Source organism: Colletes gigas, unplaced genomic scaffold, assembly GCF_013123115.1.
Source record: "Colletes gigas isolate AHSC1104 unplaced genomic scaffold, ASM1312311v1 Colletes_gigas_Sc00013, whole genome shotgun sequence".
Lineage (NCBI taxonomy): Eukaryota > Metazoa > Arthropoda > Insecta > Hymenoptera > Colletidae > Colletes > Colletes gigas.
In genome coordinates, this window is record NW_025106642.1 from 6,718,337 (window position 1) to 6,741,702 (window position 23,366).

General features: G+C 44.0%; 1 protein-coding gene across 1 annotated transcript in view; it reads left to right on the forward strand.

Moving 5' to 3' along the window:
- LOC122399402 (leucine-rich repeat-containing protein 24) overlaps positions 1-23,366 on the forward strand; it is a 245,515-nt gene that overhangs the window by 31,591 nt on the left and 190,558 nt on the right. The window contains exon 2 of the mRNA XM_043400066.1: positions 8,169-8,210. The gene's annotated coding sequence lies outside the window, so the exon portion shown is untranslated. The remainder of the gene's footprint in view (positions 1-8,168; positions 8,211-23,366) is intronic.

The following is a 23,366-nucleotide window of genomic DNA, read 5'->3' on the forward strand; positions in this document are numbered from 1 at the left end:
TTTAACGTTTACTTTTTTCTATTAATTGGAGACGCGGAGTGGCGAGCGCAAATAGGGGCAGAAAATTACTCGAGCGAGAACACTGCATAGCAATTTAATCGCAGTGTCTGTTCGATGGAACCGTTACTCGGATAAGCTTTAATATTGGCTGAGGGGGTTGGCACATATTCCGCGCTGAGAATCCCTGCTGTTAGGCATGCCGTAACACGACTTCCTCTCGATGAATTAAACAGGAAAGATGAATGCACAGAGAAGCCATTACGAGCGAAGAATCGACGAACCGGGATTGCTCTGTGACAACATTGAACTAACCTAATTACGACTGCTGTGTAATGAGACAGAGGTCGATGATATAATCGATACGATGAAATTTTCTTCGAACGCATTAACGATGGAAATCGAAATCTTTTTTCTCAACGATGAAACGGTTTTTAATATTCTTTTCCCGTCAAAAGTCGTATGAAATTTGTTCAGGAGTCCACCGTGTACTATTAATAGTTTTCAAGATAGAGGGGCGAAAGTTTCGAAGGTAGTTTCAACCCTTAAACTCGCGTGACAGCAGCTAAACAAATACCTGTTCTTTATTTTTGTTTGTTCAGTAAACCAGCAAAGTTTCCTTGTTAGAAAACTCGAGGATGACGCTCTTGAAAATATTTTACGTTGAACCCTTCAACGGTTTAATCCGCCGGGGACGCGGCCAGGACGACAATTCAAAACGGCTGCGATTTATTAGCGATACTAGCGCAGATTAGAGACAAAACTTTATTATCATACTAACAAAGACGTTTGGTAAACTTACGCGTCTTCGAGAAGAATTTCACGATTTATTAAAGATTAATTTTTGATCGTCCAAGCGGTCAAACCGCGAAACGTGTAACGTTTCTTATTACCATTGGTAACTGGACGATCAGTAATGTAATTCTGGTTCACCGTGGCGTCATGCGACGCAATAACGTTACCATGCAAATAACCGCGCGGCTGGAGGAGTTTTAGCACGCCATTCGAAGTCTCGTCCGCGACAACTTTTGCGAGTCGGTCGCTGCGACGGTCCTGGTCCCTTTCTCAGGATTCCACGATCGTTCCAGAGGATACGTTAATGGGCAGACGTTACGAGTTGCCGTAAGAAGCTTCTCGGTGTCTTTGCTTTCACACCGTTTTCCACGGATTTTACAACGACGGCTGTATAGTACGACTAAATAGACTGAGCGTGTACTCGTAGTAAAGCTATACGGGGTGTGCCGCGGAACTGTATCGCCGAAGCAATACGAGCCATGAAAAACAGATAAAAGGAAAAATTGAATAACGTTAAGCACCTGTTTAAAATTCTTATACGATTGTTACGAATTTAAGGGTAGTTGGGAAACGCGGTGGTAGGATTTCTTTAAAATGGAACCTGGTATTGTTTAACGCTCTATCGAGGACGCGAATAAAGTTCTAGTGTTTGAGCGCTCGAGCAGCATTTTTTGGAGATTACTATGCGGGACGAACAGAGATCCTCTAAAGTGGTGGAAATTAAACCTCGAGCGGCCGACCGATCGACAGCCACACGAACGACCAACCCTGTCATTTATAGCCTATGCTACTGTATACTTTGGAAATAGTTTCTCTGCCAAAATTCTATGTTATCGTAGAGCCAACGAATGGTTTAAAAAAGTGGCACTGAAACAGACTAAACACTCTAGCGTGGAAAATGAAACACTGCGTTAGATAATGTATTAAAAGATAAGAAATTTCACACCCCTGTTCTCGTCTCCGTGAAACACCCTGTATACCTGCGGGCTTCGTGTCATCAACGTCTCTCGTTGCCTGGTAGCAGCGTATCGCGTCGTTCTCGTTAACTTGCCCTAATCGTTACAGTTTACAGGTGTCGGGCGCATTTATTATTACGTCTTGATCCTCCATCACGGTATAACGGCCTCGTAAGTATAACACGATTTTCCGGAGCAACGAGTTTAGTATAGCAGACTTAACAGACTGTGGGATGCGAACTGAGTAACAATGATGCATCGTGAAGTTTGTTGAGCGGTCCGAGGCATCAGTTCGCCAGAGTGAACTCGATGCGCGATAATATTTCGAAGCGTGCTCGATCATGCTTAAGTTTCTATTATACCATACCCTCAAAAATGGACTGAAATTCTTGCGTGAAAAAAAGTATGGTCGAGCAAAGTTTCGGTGGAAAATATGATTCGGTAACTTTGGTTATCATTTTCGTTGTACGATGTCTTTGTACTCGTGTTTAACAATGGAAAGTCAAGTGGGAGAATATCAGAGATGAAAGCGTTACAATATAACTCGTCCCAATTCTCGTTTTTGAAGTTACAGCTGTCATAAATAAGTTGTTCGTTGTTGCGTGCACAGGCCGCGTCTTCCAAAGTTTCGGGAGGGGCGAAAGTCGCGGATCGTTGGTTCCTTTCACAGAAGAATCGCGTAAAAAGTGTCGTGTATTAATTACAATGCTCTCAGCGACGGGTCGCTGGATTCCTTTCGTCGCACAATCATCCTCGCGCGTTGGAAGCTACGCCGGGGATGGGCGATAAAAATGCTCGATTTCTGGAAACAACGGAGCTCCATCCCCCTTCGCGCAACGGAATTTACAGGGCGGAACGAGTATCGACTAAATAGTCGGGGCTCGTATCGATGCATAACGAAGCGTCTGAAAAGAAAATGGGGAAGAGCGGATGGTGGCGCAAGATGAAAGTAATTAAACGAGCGTCGTACGACCGTCGGCGTGGACAAGGGTTGGAGGGGGTGGAACGAGAGCGAAACAGGGTCGGTACGACTGGTAATACTCGCGCAACGTCGGTCGATCGACGAAATATCCGATCCTCCATCTTGGTCGTAAACCACCGACAGAGACTCGTAAATTGAGCAACAAATGCAAACTACTAGCGAAGAGAGACCGGGAGGGAACGGGGGACGAGGGTAACTCGTAGTACAAGGTCCTACCGTGGCGTTCGCGCAGAAATTATTCTCTTCGCGGGCAAGTTTTCGCATTATCGTTGCAAAACGCGGGCGATTCACGCGCGGAAGTCGCGTTCGCGTGTCTATCCCCGCGACGAACGCTTTTACGCGACAGCCAACGAGCGTGGCTAAAAGTTACCACCGCGAAAGAGCGTTTTCAACCTTTCGCCGACCCGTTGACGAACTTTGCCACCCTCTGTGCGCCGCGTTCCGCTTTAAACCTGCTTCGTCGCGCGGAAAGCGGACGCTCCGGTATTAAAACCGATCCGGAAACGATTTTTCTAAAAAATCTACGCGAACAAATAAATAAAGAAGCGTTGGCAGATGATAGAAAGAGGATTCGAGGGGTCTCGGTTCCGCGGATCGTGCTCGAAGAACCGTGATCGGGTAATCGACCGTTTCGATCGAGCGGATCCGTCGTCGAGATTTTTATCGAGTTTGTTGATTCCACGGGCGTAGATGAACTCGAGCATGTAACGATTCGCATCTTATGGCTTTACAGCAGTCGTTACGTTTAATTTCTGAGGGCATCGTGACCCTGTTTCGCGTTTCCTCTCTTACTCTTTCCGTCTCCCTCCATCTCCGCTCGTTATGACACTAGAGAAGAACGGTTGATCCACTCGACAGTCGGAGCAGCCGCAGCTGCAACGTCGGTAGCGGCCGTATCTCTGTTTCCCCTTGGCTGCAACTGCTGCTGTGCCATCGTCCGCCCTCGTTCATGAGAATTATATATTTTCGCGGAGCACCTGACGCAGCCCGATCGCCTTCGAATTTGCACATCCGTTCATCTTTTATTCTATCTCGACCCCGTACGCCCTCCGACTTCTCTTATTTCGCGCCCGTCGATCTTTTTCCTTCGACCCCCGGTTCGCGTAGCAATATCCCGCGCACCTGACCCTCCTAACAACCCCCGCGCATCGTAGACACAAATTCTCTCGACGCCTCGTAAACGAGAAATTATAGCGCGCGTTACTTCACCCTTCCGTCCCGAATGAGTTGCTCGAATAAAAAGGATATTTTAATATCGACGTTCCGATAGAAAATTCGAAATCCATGCGTCGTATTCGGCGGAAGAATGTACCAGCGTTTTGTATTTCAGATCTCGTCCTCGTGAAATCCGAAAGTTTAAGAGAACGTAAGGAAAAGTTTCGCTCGACACACGAGGAGAACCACCCCTAAGGCCTCTTAGACGTTTCTTCGGTGGCGAACGCGTTCTTGAGATACGCCTTGGTTCTCCGCCTCGATTCAGATCCGCGTAATTTGTGCAAGCCAACTGCAGAAACTCTTCAAATCGTTTCGCTGCGCCGTGCCCGTGTTCTGTTTACTTCGATCAATAACGGAAACGTGTAGTTTCTTTTTTATCGCGTTTTTTTAACAGGTAGTTCGTGCTCCTGGGCGTGGACGGGCTGACATAATTTTCACGAACCCCACGTCTAGCGTCTGTTCTGTATCAACGCGAACGCTGAGGAATGCGGGGCTCCTTGTAACGCTAAAATCGTAGTTTCTTAACACTAAACCTACCGCGACTGATCAAAAAACCGTTTTTAAAATTTCGTTTGCGAGATATCGTAATTTATGTAAATGGTCATTTTTCTTAATTCGACTATCGCTGTCTTCGTCTGACGCGTCTCTGTCTCGTACGTGACTCGTGACTATCGTGGCCCAGTGACCTAGTTTCAACAAGCACATGCCGGTCAACGACCTTGACAAGGCCGTAGCGAAAAAGTAAACAAACGCTTCGAAATCTTATATCTCCGAAACTAATAAAGCTATCGACTAGTTCGAACGCTCATTTTAAAGGGTATTTCATGCCCTATCTGAAGAATGTATCAACTATTATAATTTACATTGTCTTCTATGTTTATTTTCACATTTATTTCGACGCTGTATACTCAAAGGCGTTTCAGCTATTTATATCGATTTCTATCGAACTAGTCTGCAATAAGACTAGCGTGGAATGGACATACATGGAGTGTCGGTAGGTTTACCGTTAAAGTAGTTTATTAAAAATACACACACGGGCCAGTATCATTTATTTGCTCCGTAATAAATCGTTCTCGAAGGGGTTAAAATGGACTAAATGGCCGGGGTGAACGAAGTTTCTTGATACTTCGCTTGTAAAAATTTCAGTCACACTCTACCTCGGCGAATTTTGTCACGACTGCAATATTTTATATTTACGATCCTTTCCTCCCGTTGTTGGTATACGAGGAAAAGGCTGCTTCGAATGTCGTGGCCATTTTTAACGTCGACCTCTGAATTCCCAGTCGATCGATACTCAAGAATTCCCCGTCGGGGATCGTTCAGTCGAAGAGCGCCACTTACGTATTACAATCGAGTCACCGATGATACATAGTTCTCTTTCGGTTTCGCATCAACGTTACAGCCTTTTGGCGAGCTGCCCATCTCCGTGGCGCTCCTATAAGTCTCACACGACCGGTACGAGGGAACTTGAACCCCCTGCCCTCAAGATGTATGACTTTGGCGTCGTGATTGTGAACATAACTCGTCCCGAAATTTTTCAGCTCTCACCGAATTGCAATATAAATCGTCCCGTCGTCCGAATGCACGCTACTTCCGTCGACGATTCGACACTGCGATTAACCACGCAAAAAGTATCCATTCGAACATCGTACGAAAGGTTTTGCGACGAATTTGCTTTTATCGTCCGTGTTTCGCTATATAATTCTTCGTACGTAACGCTCATTTGTCTCCGTAATCTTCAGCAACTTCGACATCAACTTCATTTGCAATAGTCATTTGTCTCGGTAATCTTCATCAACTTCAGCGATCTTGTAGTAACAAGAAACGGGAGCAGCTAACTTCTTGTTGGCGACTTGTCGGAATGATTTACGACAATCTATCCGCGATCTTCCGGTGGCGTTTTGGAACAGTTATGAGGAAAGTAGATAAAAATTATATTTCAATTTGTTCGTGTCGGTCAGAAATAACAGATGTATTCCAGGCGATCGATGTCGGGGACCACCCTGTACGTAGAAGCCAACGGAGCACGCTTTGTTTAAATAATAAAAAGTTGAAATTCACGATTCTGTATTCATAGTTGGTATTTCATTTCCCCATTGGCATTTTTTCAATTTTCGACAGAGGGCCATTGTTCTGCTCGCGCTTCTATTCATTGTCTTCTATTACCAGTCCTCCGGTTCTGTCATCGCAATTTCCGGTTTCTGTAACACGAAAATGGAGCAACCCTATTAATAACCTCGTCATCACTCCTCATTGAAACCTTTACTCACGTATGACATCTTCGACGATGCCGAAGACAGTGGGAGTTAATCCAATTTGACGTCGTCACGTTCGTTTCTACTCGGAATTAATGAAACAGGGGCATCTTGCGTTTCTATTCCCGATACGGTGGTTCTTAGAGGTACTATCAATCTTCATTAGAAACTCCTTGGATCACTAACACGTTCACTATTCTTTTGTGTGTGCCATTATTATTATTTCGAGAAATCTCGTTCGGTATTCCATTCGTGAATTCGATCGAATTCTAATTCCGATCCCCCACTATTTTGATTTTACGCTCGCATGGAAATTGATCGTGTCTGACAAAAGATGAAAATTGAATCGATGGAAGGGGTGAGCTGACTGAGGGTCCGCTGACATTTTATTATAGAAGCGGAGAGATGGCAAAAAGCATTTGCATACAGGAAGTGCGTGAAGGGTTGATCGAGGGTTGGTACGAAGATATTTGGAGGACGTTTCGATAGTCTCCAAGTTCGTACGAAATTGCATATAGACGACGAATTTTGCGTAAAATTACAAATCTAAGAACTCTGATGAACAAACCTGGCAGAGAAATGGTTGAAATTGGCCGTCGCAGATCGATCGTTTGCGCGAAGTCTCGTAGAAAAGTGCAGGAAAATTGATGATCGTCGATCAGCGCGACGTTTTACGAACGTGTCGCACAATACGTAAATCGTAACACTCTACTTCGCCAACGGCGTTTACGGGCGCAGCGTAAAAATACCTTGTCGAAGACGTGCGCCATTTTGGTACCCGTCGTCGTCTAAAATGTTTTATCCATATCCTGCTCGGGGCACGTTTAGTGGGACGCGAGCGCGGCCAAGTGCATGCTCGCACGTCGTAATAATCTAGACGAGATGAGACGGCGGCTTTTGTTGTGTTTTATAGCGAGGAAAATATTGTTCTGGTTTACGAAGATACTTCCAGTCGGTTCGCGGCGAACATTTTCGGTGTGTGCCGAGCGTTCATCGCGATCCAACGGAACCGCGAAACGATAGGTCGCCCCCGTGGGAGAGGAGTTTACATTACGGCGCAGTTTTCTCCGTTTTCTCTTCCTTTCAAACTGTTCACCGGAAGCAACGTACGGTAAAAAAAAAACCATTCGAGTAATGCACCTTGCGCGAAGTGTCTCTGGAAAAAGAGCTCTGTGCATGGAGGGGGGGGAGGATGCTTGAAGCGGTGGAACGGTGTAAAATATTTCCTGCTAACGTATCGTTGGCGATAAATCGTGTCTTATAATATTACTTAACGGAATTGCTTTCTATTTACGCGTTGAGAATCGTACGAGTAGTTTCGGAAGAACCCCCGTAGCAATCGATGGATCACTGTGCAAACTAATCTCGAATTAGCTCCGTAGACTCTATTATTTTTCGCGAGTAAAACGAAGGTACACCGACCGGGAGAAACAGCATTAATTCCGTAATCGTGTGCAGTTACTTCGGGCTCTCCTCTGCAAAAACTTGCCACTCGTAGATTCATAGAAGCACGGCAGTAGAAACACTGAGAATATTCGGACCTCTGTTTCCGTTCGAGATAAAACCGATGCGCAAGGTCCGAGTCGGTATTAAAAAGTATCGAACTTTCGATGGCTCTGCGTCGAGTTAGCTACGAATCGTATCTTCTACTTCTCACGGTGGAGGCAATGAAAAATACGCGAAAGAAGCGCGCCCCCCGATAGTCGATGTGCATCGAGCGTCGAATAAAACGAGGAAACTTTTTAGCGAAATTATCGATCGGTACAATTAATTTCTTCGTTTGGCGAACCGTTTTTAAACAAATAATTCTTTAACCTCGATGGATGTCCATCACGTTCGTGACAAATTTAACATCGGACAATTTCCAATGTATTTTATCGCGTTCGTTCGCACGTTTTAGCAATAATCGTTTGATTTGCCCTGACGGCTGCACACGGATAAACAATTAGCGTCGATTTTCTGTTTCAGGTTCCATCGGCGCGTGATCGTTTCGGAGCGACGTGTCGTAAGGTTGGTAACCAAAGCTGAAACTTTGCGCTTAAACCTGTCGACTTCTGGAACGTGCACCTTTCGATTATGCTCGACTCTCGCGTGAAATATCGTTTCATCGATACTATCGGTCAGGAATATCGATTTCAGAACGAGACGTTTAGGCGGAGCAATTAGCTTTACAAAACTTACTGGAACTCGCTCGAGTAATCGATCGATCGTCGCATACCTTTACGCAACTCGGATTCTAAACGTTGCGTGTCGCGTTGCACGACTATTTTATTCTATCGCGCTATCTTTGTTCGAAAAACGACGGTACGATTTATCATTAAAAGATGTAACATCAGAAGCAGATCCCTCGGTGGAGCTCCCGTTTTCCAGTTTCGCGGAATAAATATTCGATTCGTGCACTCGACGGGACTCACTATCAATTCGGTAGGCTCTCGAACAATATTTATTTAACCGGTATCGATTTCGATGGCACGATGTTGGTTTCCCGTACCTTCGTTTCTATTTTTCCTCTCTCTGCCTTTTGGAAAACCTACACCGTTCGTTCTCGACTCTTTCTGCCCGCGCTCCTTGCTGGTCGGTTTTAAAAATCACTCGTGCTAACTTGCAAACATTCCAGATCCTCGAATTCTTGTATTTTCAAGCTGGTTTACGTTGACACGTGCCCTACTATTATTGTTAAACGTTTTCAGTGTGCAGTAAAAAGATATAATCAATCAGAAAGTGTCACGTACAACTTTCATATGAATTGATTATATTTTCAACGAACGTGCACAGTAGCGATAATACGCATACATTTACGCTTATGAAATGAGAAAATTACGCAACGAGTAGCTTTGAGAAGTTCGGATTTTAACAGCTTAAACGATGCTATATTCGACACAGCGATTACGATTATTTAAAATTTCTCTCTGTTCTAATACCAGCGCATCCTTTGTCGTCTTTTCGTTATCACCGTTGACACGCGAATTACATGTGTAACCAGCTGGGGACGGTGGTTTTAATTAACGATATTAACCCATCCCGGCGCGAGTCAGACATACTCGTCACCATAATGCACGCAGCATAACGTCAGACTGAATTTTCCGCTCTGATAACGCGACTTTTTTCATTTCATTTCCCAGACACGGACGATAGACCAGGATTGTTTAATGAGCCATTCCATTTTCGATACACAGACGTAAACGAGTAAAAAAGAGGAAAAAGAACTGTTTGCAGAAACTACCTGAACGCAGGCGATACCGCAGCTAATAGCTAGTGTCTAATAGAATTTCAAGAATTAACCTTGAATGATATCGGACACGAGCGTCACGCAGGCCTCCGTAACACGTGGCAAGCCCTTTTCCCGCGCTTTTGCGTAACACGTTAGCTCAATTTGTACTAATAACTCGTCGCTGACACGCGAAATATCGTCGATTCGGTCGAAAGTAATTCAGCTTATGGAATATCGACGAGCCAACGCGACGCCAATGGACAGTTTTCAGCGCGGAACAGAGCGGTGTCGCTCTAACAACATGAATAATAGGTGTCATAGAGGATCGTCACGCGAACCTAATGGCTTTATCGACACGACGTATCACAGGAACAATGTAGGCATTCGGGGTGATTATAATCTCATAACAAAATAGCGTCGTTCATCTTCGCTAATCACGATTCTCTGTAACTTTGTTTGAGAAACTTGCGTGCGCGCCGTGCCCTCGACAAATTGTTGGCAAACTTCGCGTACAAGTACGGTTAATATGTACGGCTAATTCTTCCATAACGCGGTGCTTTGAGAACACGACAGAAAAATGATGACAAATCTTCCGTAACGAGGTACTTTTTCCTATCGGCAAACATGTGATGTAATAATAGATGGTGTTTGTCGTGTACGGGATAATAGAAACTGGAACAAGCTCTTTTCTGCACGAAATTACGAACAATTGATACGGGAATTAATAGCGACGAATACGTCGGAATACTTTCAGACATATCGCTTTGATACTATTTTAATTGGAAATAAGAATTGATTTTTCTCGTCATTCCGTTTACGGAAGCATTCAGGCTACGTAATACTTTGAGATATTTCTCGTTATTCCAATCCAATCTCTGAGCTTTTTTGTCATATAATTAAATAAAATCTGCCTGTTGAATAATGCCATTTGTTAGTAAGCGAATCTTAGGTGTTTTAGTTTAAAAAATGTAGCGTGAAAGCGTCCAATGTTTAACCGTAAAATTAACCGTACTTTAATAGGGTTAGCCAAATACAGTTATCCATTTTGTATGGATTATGGGGTAGGTGCAGATAATTTATCCCCGATCATTTATTCCGCATTTACCAGAAACATGTTTATTAACCCCGCCGTGTCGGGAGAGTAATTTTGCGCCGTTTGCAGACCGTTCGAATGCCGAATATCAAATTTTTCTCTTTGAAGTTGTCGCATCCTCGATATGCAGCACGATGAAGCAATACATTTGCATAACGATCGCCGCTATGGAAACGCAAACTGTGCGTCATAAACAGTCCACCTAGAACTGGTCCCGACAACACAGTTATACTTGCGATCTATCGCCGGTGCTAATGCCTCAATCTCTGCAACGTGCACGCCATCTTCGTAGTAATTATCACTGTCCTCGTATCCGCGATAAAAGTTTGTTCAAAGAACCATTTATCGTCGCGGAATAAATTTAAAATATAATTGTAAATCGGCCCTCGGGTCAGGACGAGTTCGACACCGTTAATTTGAATATTCGATGACCAAAAAAAAAATTCCTCTCGACGTGCTAATCAGCAAAAATGGCGCGCGAAATCCGTTCGACCGAGCCGGTACCAAATATTGTCGAATCGATGTCGTCCGTTCGAGCAACGTTTCCGCTCGGGCAGAAAGCAGATAATTTATTTGAAAAGTTTTGAAGCATCGAGCGCCGGACACTCCGCGAATCAATGTAATATCTTCAACGTCCGTGGAGTGATGTACGACCGAAGACCCGGCGTGACGGGAGAGCGATTATTTACAGCCAATCAGAGGGAGAAACCTATCCTGGCCGACAGACGCATAAACGCTCCCAGATCGCGTCGATTGACACGGAGGATAATCGAACTGACGAAGCACGATTGATAGAACGACGCGTGACATTCAACGCGTCGCGTCGGTCAGGGAGGTAAACCTGTGCATTGCCACGATTTCCTTCGCTAAAGGGAATTTCTCCTTCGGAGTGCTTTCGAGTCCACTGTTTCGACCGTCCCAACAGCGAAATAATTTGTCCGTATTAGTCGTGGCTGACCATTAGTTCCAACTACATCGTTGGAAGGATCGAAAGATAGCAATAATAGTTCCATTTTCATATTGTTACGTGGGATGTAATAAACAGAGCTATCGAAGTCAAGCTCCGGAGTGAGAAAAATTGGGTGGCGCAGGGTTTGGCGGAATTACGACGCCGTACGTATCGACGGGCGAACGTTGGAAAGTGAGCGACGTTTACACAAAGGTCAATTAAGAGTACAGAGCGTCCGTGACACGGCTGCGAAACGATCCTCTCCAAGAAACACAGTCGCGAGCGGGCAGAAACTCGCAGACAACCAGCCAGGGATAATTGAGCGTGTAACCGAGTAGAAGCGCTCAAGTTCGTCGAGGTGTACATGTACCCGATCTACGGACACGATGAACTTACGCGAGAGGGAGTTTGCTCTGTCCGTGTATTTCGATTCGGCTGCCCCCGGCCAGCCACTTAGCTCCGACTAATCCGGATGTAATTTTAAATGAAACAGTTTCCACGAGTTTAATAAAGCAAGTCCTCGTTGACGGCAACAAGTGCAAGTTGCGCGACTCCGCGGCTAAAATAACGGTTGCACGTTTGTAGCAATAATTCTTGGCTGCTCGCCTGTCGCGTGCTTCCTCCTTTAAGGGGACAGTCCGCTGGTTTCGAATGCAAAATAGCTGGCAGCGGTTCTTTTCCGATATTAGCCCTTAATGGTCGACGATCTTTTTGCAGCAGCAACAGAGAATGCTGGCTAAGTACAGAGAAAAATACGAACGAAACGAGGCCAGTTATATGCAGAAATGATAATTATTTTGTCTCTTGAGAGCGTCGCTGCTTGCGAATGTTAGCGTCCAAAACAATGTTATAGTTCCTTCCGTCGAGCATGAACGTTGTTCCAGCGTCGTGTTCCTCGAGCTTTATCGCGAATCATTCTTCATCCATTCGCGTTACGTCTTGGCCGACACGCGTTAGGTATGGGTATGGGATTTTCATGTAACTCGAGGACCACGAGACGTCTGTCCTCCGGGCGTCCTCGTCGACGCCTGGAGTGCGTGTTGGCGAGGTAGTCGACGCTCGTTGTCGGTTTCACTTTTCTCGTCTTCGCTGCCTGCGGGACGCAGCCACTCGCCGCGCGACACTGGAATAAATGTCACGTTCCGGACACCCTTCTTTCCCGTCGCGACCTTTGTCCAGCACAACCAGTAACGTGTTTTTATTCTTTATTCGTTGACGGGCCCAGGATCGTGAAAATCCTTACACGCGTTCGATGTATCAGAACGTAGAGTAGCGAACGTGTCGATACAATACAGAATACATCGGGATTAACATTGTTCGCGTTGATTTGAGAAGCAAGGATCATCGGTTTCCAATGACGAAGGCAGAACCTATGCGTAGCATTCAAGCTACGGTTCGAGGCTTCATTTGAGATGGAATAGATCTATAGCGTAGAGTAGAAGGTCCAATTATTGCTGGAATTCGAGGCTGAAAATGTCTGCCGTAATCAAAGAAACCAATCCAATGAGTGGTAGTTCTATGCAGCCTATTCACCGCGATTCCTAACCTTACTTGTTGCTTGGCGACTATCCCTTCCATTCGTCTGCATCATGCAACGAACTAGCTCTCTTGATGATTGAAGTTGCACGAATATAATATATTTTGTTGACTACGCTCGTGTGCGAGGCCTATTCATCGGACACCCTGTATACACAGCTATTATGCCCACGGTGAATGGTCGAGGCAACAGCTGTTTCACAACCTGGCCCTAAATTTATATGCTTGACTTAAAAATAGGACGAGCCTGGTAATGCTGCTAAGTGCAAGAGGGAATGGACGTGGGAAGAGTTATGGGAAGCGGGTGGGAATAAAACAACGTGTTTAAAAAAGGAAAGGGAATCCAAGGAAGGTAAATCAGGAGGGTTATAGTTAAAACAGTGGGAGGAATGGATGGTGAGAAGATACAGATGGAGTTCAAGCGGAAACCGTATCGTTAGTAACGCGTAGAATATTTTTTCTTATTTAATTATTCGACGCGCGGTACCATTTTGTCCGGCGTGGCGAGGCGAGACCCTTTTTACTGGTCTTGTCACCTTAGTGGCGCGAGGGGGCCCAGAACGTAGGGCGGGTTTATATCCGCGCGAAGATAAGAACGTTCCGCCGCGAAGATTTACATGGACAGCGTGAAATGCAAGCGTGCTGGAATGTAGGAAACCGGCCCCGGAATGCTTGGCTTTTTTGCCACCCGGAAACAAGGGTCCGCGCAGTCCACCGTTCCATTCTGAGCTGCGAACGGAACGAAGGGCGCCCCACGAGAGATTTATCCTCGTTAACGTCCTGACGACCCACGCCGACGCTGGTTCTCTTCTTTACGATCGCTTTTTCCGACGACGTTCGACGAACGTAAGTTCTCGTTGTTCTTCTGGTAACGTGTGTACACCAATTACTGGCCGCACTATGACTCACTGATTTGTTCAAGCGAGTTTAACGCGTCGATTGACACCTTATTGTCTTATTGTCTCTCATATTAATTTTCAAAATTCTATTTAACACCATTTAAGAATCCAATGTTTTGGTAGTTTTGTCTAAGCTTTAGTTTGTACTTTGAGTTAGTCTTCTATTAGGATGTCGATGATTTGGAGGTCGGTCGCTGTAGTAATTAGCAGCCATAGTCGCGTTGCGGCCACACGCACCTAACGGGAGGGTCATGTTCCTGTACTCTCGATTACTGTACGTGGCCATTACGACCGAATGACAAAGACCGATTGTCAGAGTCTGTATCGTGTATGATAACAAGCCACTGCACATCTTTTTAGCAAACTGAAACGCAACGAGGTCCAGCCTATTACGTCGATTTGCTCGAATGTATTTCTCCGATGAATTAATATTTCTTTATGAAACGGTATAGACGGATCGTTGAAGTGTCTACAAACGAGTATGCAAAGTTTGAAAAAGCTATTATGAGTAGCATTTAAGTAAAAAGTTGAGGAAGAAACGCTTTTTTTCAATGTTCTCGAGCAGAAGAACCCCTTAAGGGGTGAAACTACCCTCCAAAGTTTCATTCTTCTGATGTTATCTTGAAAACTAGTTAGTGAAGATACAATGAAGCTTCCCGAACAAGATTATGATAATTTTTGATGGAAAATAACATGGTGTACGCATTAATAAGAAAAATTTCACTATCGCAATTTTTAAAACGACTTTGATAACGACGATAGAAAATCAACTTTTCACTTTGCTTTTTATTACAATACACGTTTCTTCGAAAAAACCTCTTTCGTTCTGGTGCTGTATCGAATCGTAATTAAATCCGGCTTTACTTAATCAAACATTGCTCACGCCACGTTTTAACTTTCCGACCGTGCAATTAAACTGTAAATAACCGACACGCGTCATAATGTATGAGCAAAATAGATGTGCTAACACTGTTGCATCATTCGCATTATTATAATTATACCATTATTTACAGTAATATAATTAATTTGCATGCTTGACGATATGTTTAATAACAGCGTTGCGTAGCAAAGAAATTTATAATTAAATTAAACGTGACGTTTAATATATTTATTGCAGTATCAAAGATCTACACGTGGATGTAATTTACATTCTAGTATAAAATTTTGTTCGTAAGGTTAAAATACTGTTATTATTCACGACTGTATCGAACGCAACTGAAAATTGATGGTCGAGCATTTTAATTAAAACGGATAAATTTTCTCAAAACGGTATCCATGATCTAAACGTTGGAAGTTGTTTGCTGAGCAGAGAACACTTTGTCCAATAAAATTACAGAGATTAATAAATACTCTGCTTAGTTATCTCTTCTTGGAAAAAAACGGCGAAATCATCCGCGGGACGCGAAGTAATTTTGTAAATTAATAATGTTTCGAGACCGTCGGAGTAATTCGCTTCGCAGGAATTGTCGCGGAACTTTCGAAATTGTCCGCGACCCGTATTAACTCCGTTAAATTGACTCGAGCGTGTGTTTGCACCGGGCTTACTTTATTTATGGCGGGGACAACCGTCTGTATCGGTCGTCGTCGAGAATCTCATTCGTGTCCGAAATTAGGAAAACAGTGGCTCCGTAATTTCCGGTCCTTGGCCAAACACGAATACGCGAGGACTCTTCGCGCGGTTTCAATTTCGCGGGCTCCGTAAATGTCTTATGCCCTGCGGCTTCATATCATTTGCATACAATTATCGTTACACACACTATTTTCCCCGGATCCCCCGATCTTTGCGCTGGCTTATTGTCTAGCTTTTAAAGGAAACACTGTGTACGTTTATTCCATTCCGCTAATGTCGCCGTGGGCAATTTCAGTAATCCCTGTGTAAACATACTCGCGCCCGGATGGGAAAATGTTTTGGCAATTTTCGTGCCGTATACGGGCCGAAATAATTTATAAATTTTACGTTGGACAAACAAAATTGGGGACTCTAACTTTTTTACGTGGAAACTTGATATTTATTTGATCATTTCCATTTTTGATTTAACGTATCGTTTAACCCAAACCCTGTTCCAATCTCGACAATTACGAACGATTATACCCGCGCGAAATTCATAGCCAGCCCGAGCGGGAGCAATATTCGTGCACGTAACGCGCGGGTGAAAAGAAAAACGCGTTCAGAAAATTAACAGTCTGGCCACCGGGTAGTTTCTACGTCGGCAAATTACGTTCCACTCGCGGATAACATTATTCAGCGACCAACGCTTTCGTTTCGGGCATAATGCGGTGCATCATTTGCTCCGGTGTTCGGCGCGTTTCCAGTTTCCCGTTGCGCTCGACCAACCTTCGACGCTAAAAACCGTCCCGTTTATTCCCAAACGCAATTCGAGACCCATCCTCGGTTGTATACGTGCCATCAGTTTAATTGTAATATTATAATTTAATATGGGTGTAAGATGCTACCGTGAGGCTTCCAGAAGACGAAGCTTCTTCGGTTGAGGTTTAGCGGGGTGTGAAAAAGACGTCCACCATCTTATCTCGCGCAGGAAGTTGCACATTTTTCAGTGCACAACTACCAAGTCGAGCGTGCATAGACGCCATCGTAGATCGAGCCCCTGCAACCGGCTGTGTTTACATTGTCGCTGTTACTCGATCCATGGGCAACAACGAGCAGCATCCCCTTGCTCTTCACGGTACCTTGCAAGTTCCTTTCTTCTCGGAACATAATATGTGCAAGAAAAATATTGTGTAGGTCATGGCGAGGAACGTCGTTTCGAGAAAAATGACTTTCCAGCGTGCATTATGACAACACGTACAGCGACCTGGCTCTTGAAAACTCTCACGATAGATCAAATCGTGTAATAAATCAACCCTCGATGAACCATAAATGATCATTTTTAAGGTCTGAAATTAGTAGAGTGCTCGTTAACGGTGCGAAATATCACGTCGAGCGTCACTAATTTGATTCCGCCTCAACTATTTGCCGGAATCGACGCGTCAGTCGCAGCTGCGCGCAATTTACGGTTTAAAAGTAACGAATTATTCGTACTCCCGGGTTGTACCCCCGTCGCGGCGGCGGAGAATAATTAATTCTTAGGAGGGATCGTCTTGGGGCGTTCGGCGGAGTAGCTGCGGTGCCCCTTTCGCTGAAACGCAGCGTTCCGAAAGCGACTCGGTCGGATATTAGCGTTAAAGAGGAGGACCGGGGCGTGTTCCACGGATATCGAGTGACCTTCATTAAGGATAACCTCTAATCTCGCGCACGGTGCACGTAGACCATCCTCGATTCCAGCGGCGACGATATTTGCAAGGTGGCCACCACGAGGTGGCAATTACCACGTGCTGTGCGGTCCGATCGTAGCGCGGCTGCGCCTCAAGAGTTAACCAACCCCCGGACGAAATACTTCAGAAGTTGCCTCGCCCGGTTGGATTGCCGGCTGGCTTTCTCGCTTGTAGTTACACACGAAGCTGTATTACGGAACCGCATCGCCGAATGTCTGGGAAATTCTCGAAATACCTACCAGCTGCCACGGTCAAACGTCAAAGCGAGTTTCCTCTCGTCTTCCGTCGACCCCCTTTTCTCCAGTGGCTCCATCCCGTTCAGAGACTATCTCCTGCCCTCTACGACGCTCATTAATGCTCCCCGGGTATTAAACTTTTTATCATTTTCTCCTGGATAGATATTTTATAATTCTCTCGACTCCCACCCCCGAGACCGGGAGTCGTCATTAAACGAGCTCGTTTCTGGCCGCTTTGAATTATGCCCGAAACGCTGTAATTAAGTTGGAGCCTCTGATTCGTTGGGCGCATTTCGAACACTGCTTCGCTGGTATTCGCGATACTTAACGTGAAATATTGTACTTGAAATCATTCTCAAAAACTCTGACTCCGCGAAGGACACTCGAGCGATGTTTCTTAGGGTTAGATTTTACACTGTATCAATGTTAAATGCTATCTTTTCTCGTATGTCATACCATAGACGAGGTAATTAACCATCCTAGCTAAAAAGAATTTCTATAAAACGATTTGAAAATCAATTTCGCTGAAAAATTTCTACACCTACAGGAATTTTTTTCTCGAACATGCATAGAATTTCGAAGGTATGTCTGTTCACCAAGAATGATCGTCATGACCCCGCAACCGAAAATAATTTTTCCAGAATGATTTGTACCTTGCTCTACTTCACTATTAAATTTCCACCACTTTTATGGGGTTTTTCTCACTTTACGGGGCCAAGGAACAACTTTTCGAATATTTTTAAAATTCCTACATATTCTCCATCAAAATACGCGTCGTTTGCGCTTTGAAAAATTAAAATCGTCCAATCCGTTCAGGAGTTATAACGTTTTAAACATACGCATGAAATTTCAGTGAAACATATCAACGTATGGTCAGACATTGTATTTTCGGTAATGAATTTTTTTCTCAAAAGTGCGTAGGATTTTGGGGGTATGTCTAATGACCAAAAATGATTGTAATTGATCCCTACAATCAAAAATAATTTTTTCAGGACGATTTGAAATTTTTTTTTACCTAAAAATTTCTGCACTTTCGAATTTTTTTCTCGAAAGTGCGTAGGATTTCGGGAGTATATGTAATGACCAAACATGATTGTAATTAGCCCCCGGAGCTAGAAATATATTTTTTTGGAACAATTTGAAATTTTGTTTTTTCGCCGAAAAATTGAAGCCTTGAATGCAAGAAAAGCTTTGTGTCGATTGATCGTGGCTGTTCAGTGCGGATCAAAGAATATGTCCAGTGTTGTTTGGGTTGAGGAAGGTAAATAATAGTTGGTCCAGGTAGATGGGGTCAGGGGTTGGTCGATTCTGTCAAACAAGATTTAAGCCTATAGGGACCATACGCGCTATAGATCTGGAAAATGTTCCAGATGGACGCAGCTGAATTGCAAAGGAGTTTGTGTGAATGGTGGAATTGCTGACCACCGGACGTCCTGGCAAATGTTTCTGACAACTCAATAGGAAAGGTATCGAAACCAGTAAAATTAAACTTAATGATAGATCCTTGAAATATTTGGTGTCTCGTTGCAGAAGGTGAAATATTACGCAAACGGGGAAAGTTAATAAAGGATGGAAGCGATTCTGTCCATATGTCGACTGCAATTTCCGTCGGACAAGTTCTCCAACTTTTCCCGCCGAACTTGCTTTATAATAGCATAGTGTCTGGCATACTTCTAACACCGTGCACGGCAACGTGGCGCGAGAAAGTATTCGAAAAGGTGAAACTCTGGCCAGTAATTCGGTTAATTAAATGCGCAGAAATTTTTAGGGGGAATCTTCCGTGAGAAATTCCGAGTCATTCCTCCTGTGATTTCAGTTTCGATCGTCGCGGAGCTCGTGCCGTTTCTTTGACATCCTTTGCTCTCATCACCCTGGCGCGGTCAATTTAAGCGAGGCGTGATTAAAGGTCATCCAATTTGTAGGGAGCGCGATGCAGGGCCTGGCAGACGCGTTAAATGACTCGCGACTGGACGTGGTTGATGAATCCCCGTTGCCATGCACGCTTCAATCTCTCGCGGAACAATCTGAAGCGAACGGGGGCGAACCGTGTTCGTTTCCCAACCTGCGAAATTATGTTTGGCGTCTGATGCGTTAGGTGTATTAGCGTGGATATTACGCGAATAATACATGAGCGAGGGAAATCTGAACTTCCAGTCAAACTAACATGCAATTTTCTGGCTCCGGAAATCCTTCGTTCGAATATTCTCGGGATATATTCTGCGCGAGACTGCGGCGATAACCGAGTTCGTTCGTCTGTCGATCCGACCTTCCCTTTGATTATTCAGGGAGAAAATTCACCGAGTCTGTCGACGCATACTTGGTACGCATTGTTCGGTGCTTTTCAAGAGTCTGCTTTTCGCGAACGTAACCGTATGCATCTAGGTCGTTGCAGATCGATCAGTTTTCGCGGTCGATATCACCAATTTCGTTGGAAATAAATCTTCCAGCAGACGCATTGGAATAGAAAGTGTCTATTAATCGTGACAATATCGACACGTCATCGTTAATATCATAATTTTAGACGTGCCAGCTACGAAATTAAATATTCAGGACGTTGAACTCGGCGATACGTGTATATTTAAGCAATACTGGAAACGTATGAGCTTTATTCGAAAGAGATATTGATGGAATTGTAATGTAATATAGAATACGTAAAATTGGGGAGAATTTAAACAATGCATATTTATTTAAATAACGGAGGACATTAAATTTCACGATTTTTGCATATTTAAGCGAAAACGGTCGGTAGAAATGAATTTGAATGAAAGGGATTTTGCTGAAATTGAAATATGATGTGAACCATTTAAAATTGAGGAGGGGTCTGAGTCATCATATTTCTGGTTTTAAATTTGTTTACACAACCCGGGAAATTTTCCGATTTTTTCCTATTTAAAAGTGTACGATCTGTATAAACGAATTTACCCGCGAGGGATTTTGGTAAAATTGATATAAAATGTAGCACGCGTCGAATTATGACGATCTCGACTTTTTCGCAAATTTTTAATTTGTTTGTATATTTACGATACCGATTGAAATACACTCGCCTTGCACGTAATCCTATTTCGCGAACGAAGCTTTCTATTTTGTATAAAAATTTCTCCCAATTCAAGTTCCACTAAAATTCCTAGTAAATATGTACGTTCCCTGGTGGTTGTTGGATCCGCAGAAATTCACGCTTTAACTGTAATATATCTTCGAACGCCAGGACACAAACGTATTTTGTATCGGAGGAATGGTGCGGGGAGGTGTAGTTAGCGTCATACAGCGTTCCCTAGACTTTCTACTGTAACAATAACACGGATACCTCTAATATCCGCAGCGCCCGGATAGCAGATCCACCACATTATCCGGATAACTCACACCTTCTCGTCTGCTCCTGGATTACGAACGTTGAGCTACCTCTCGATGCATTGATATTATAATGCGTGGATCCTCGAACGTCTGAGATATCTCACGTCGAGTGGAAACTTGAGTGGTACCTTGACACTCGATACGCCGGATTTAAATAAATATGAACATTCCCAGTCGTATTTTCGATAATCGATTCCTGCGATTAATTGATTTATAATCAAAGAGAATATAAAGTACTCGATCAGTTTGTGCGGTGAAATCTTTTTTCCTGAAAATAAATATCCTGACTCGGACCAAACATCCTTTTTAGGTCGTCAGAACCGGGAGCTTCGGTGGCTGTTGCATTATTGAACCTGATTCCCGGCTCCAAAACTTCTGTAGAGTTAAAACAAATTCTTAAAAAGGAATATTCAATCTCTTGAGTCACGTTAGTTCGGGTCCATTAGTAATACTGTATAATACCGTCTTTGTGCTTGCAAAGACCCATACTGAAACTTTTCTTAGGGTATCTTGTGTCATCAGAGCCAGTTGTTTTATTAGCTATTTGGAATTTGTTAAGTTTCGCCTTGTTTTATAACTCTTGTGACTTCGAAGGAAATTCTATAGAGGGAATATTCAATTTCTAAATCGCATTATTTCGAGTCCATTACTTTGTTTAACGGCTTCTTTATACTTACGAGAACCCTTGGTGGTAACTTTTGTTTTGTAAGAAGATTAATTGCACGCAGAATAGGAAATGATTTGCCGGCATACGGTACCCGTAATTACAATTAATTATCTTTGCATTGTTCGAGTCGATACTATATACGTCTCGAACAGCTGTACGTGTGCTGTACTCCTCATAAATTTCAGAATAAATCTCGGAAAGGAAAAGTAAAGCTGTTCCGCCCGCGTCGAGACGTTGCAATACACGGACACGCCCCCATAACACCTACCCTCCGATGAATTATAAAGTATCCGTCTCTACTCTTGCAAAATCACTCTAATAAAAAGTCCAAGTTACGATTCAGCAAGAAATTCAAACTGAGCAAAGAATAGCATTGTCTATAACACACAACACGCATTCGTAAGGTAACAAGTCACGTTCAGGATATATTGGATCTCTCGAAACCTTTAATAATTTCTATGAGATCGTAAAAGAGAAGATAAAAATACTGATTTAGAATTTATACAGAGAGTAATATATAGTCATGAACTATGATGTAACCCTGGATAAAAAGAGTCTCGATTGTAAAAATGAAATCTTCCTCATTGGTCCAGATGTAGAATGTAACGAGAACGTAGATTCTGCCTCGGAGGACCAACGAAGATTTCAGTTTTACTATCGAGGCTCTTCAGTTTTTATCTCGTGCCCCAACATTGCCAGGGAAGTTCAAAAACGTTTATAGACCAACTCTTTCGCGACTATAAACTTTCCAAAAAATTAATTATCGGAATATTCATCGTCTCGTTTCATTTGGCGGAACAGAGTCGCGAAACGCATTATTCTTTCGCGTTTCCGTTGCTTTTGTCATCGAAGAGAAACTTCCCACGCAGACATTTTTCTAGCGCGTTGCAAAGCAGTTGTCGTAAATCCCGCGAAACGGACAGGGTTGTTTCAACAAAATAAATTCCTCCACCCCGGGCTGAAGCTCACCCCCGGGAGGAGTCCTTTCAAATTACGTCGAACGAAATTATAGTCGGGGCGGTCCGAACTCTCGGTTCGTTCGTAAGAAATTCAACCGTCTCTTTGATTATTCACGAGCGTGCCGCCTGATCGGCCAATCACGTGACATTGTTTCCAAAGAGGGGACAAGACGACGAGTCGAGCGAGTTGTCGACGAAAGATACAACCTTGTATCCGGTGAAGAATAGGTCCGACCGGACAGATCTCGATATTCTCCAGGATATCCCTATTTATTGGGATCGGTGGGAGTTCCTTCCGCCCCTAACCGTAACCGTGTGGTTTTCAACTTCACCGCGGCAACACCGGCGAGATATCGAAACATCGAAGACGATACGGCCGTCCCGAAATCATCCTCCTCTTCTTCTGACACTTCGTTTCACCGTGGCGTCTCTATTATATTGCTTTCACTGCTGCCTCACCCTCGAGCGCTTTTCCGTTCGATACCTAGATACGTTCCGATGGCTCTGTCAAGGGTTGCGCAAAGCCTTTCCGGTATCTTTCGTTCCGTTTCCCGTCTCGAACAGGGACAACAATTATTTTGAAAAGTTACAAATAACCCGGCATAAGCGTCCGAAATTCTTTTTCCCTCGCCGATAATCATTATAGACGAAGGACGTTCGATCCCTCGCGACGGTTATCGACGAGGTGAATTTATTTCGATCTGTCGTAACAGTTATACCAAAGCGATCCGATTTATTCTACTTTTCCCTGCTATCGGGAGCACCTTATCGCCGACTGTACGTTCGTTCACCTCGAATTTTTTTAAGGGTACCGCAATATGTAACGAAATGTCAAAATAACAGGAAAAAAAAAAAACGAACGAATCCTGAAAAATTAAAGATCGAAGGTCCAAGCGCGCGTCACAGAGGGTGCACGAATTCCACGGTAGCAATCGCTCTTGTAGGCGTCTGGTCGCGAGAAATCCGTTTCGACGGTAATAAACCTACGTATT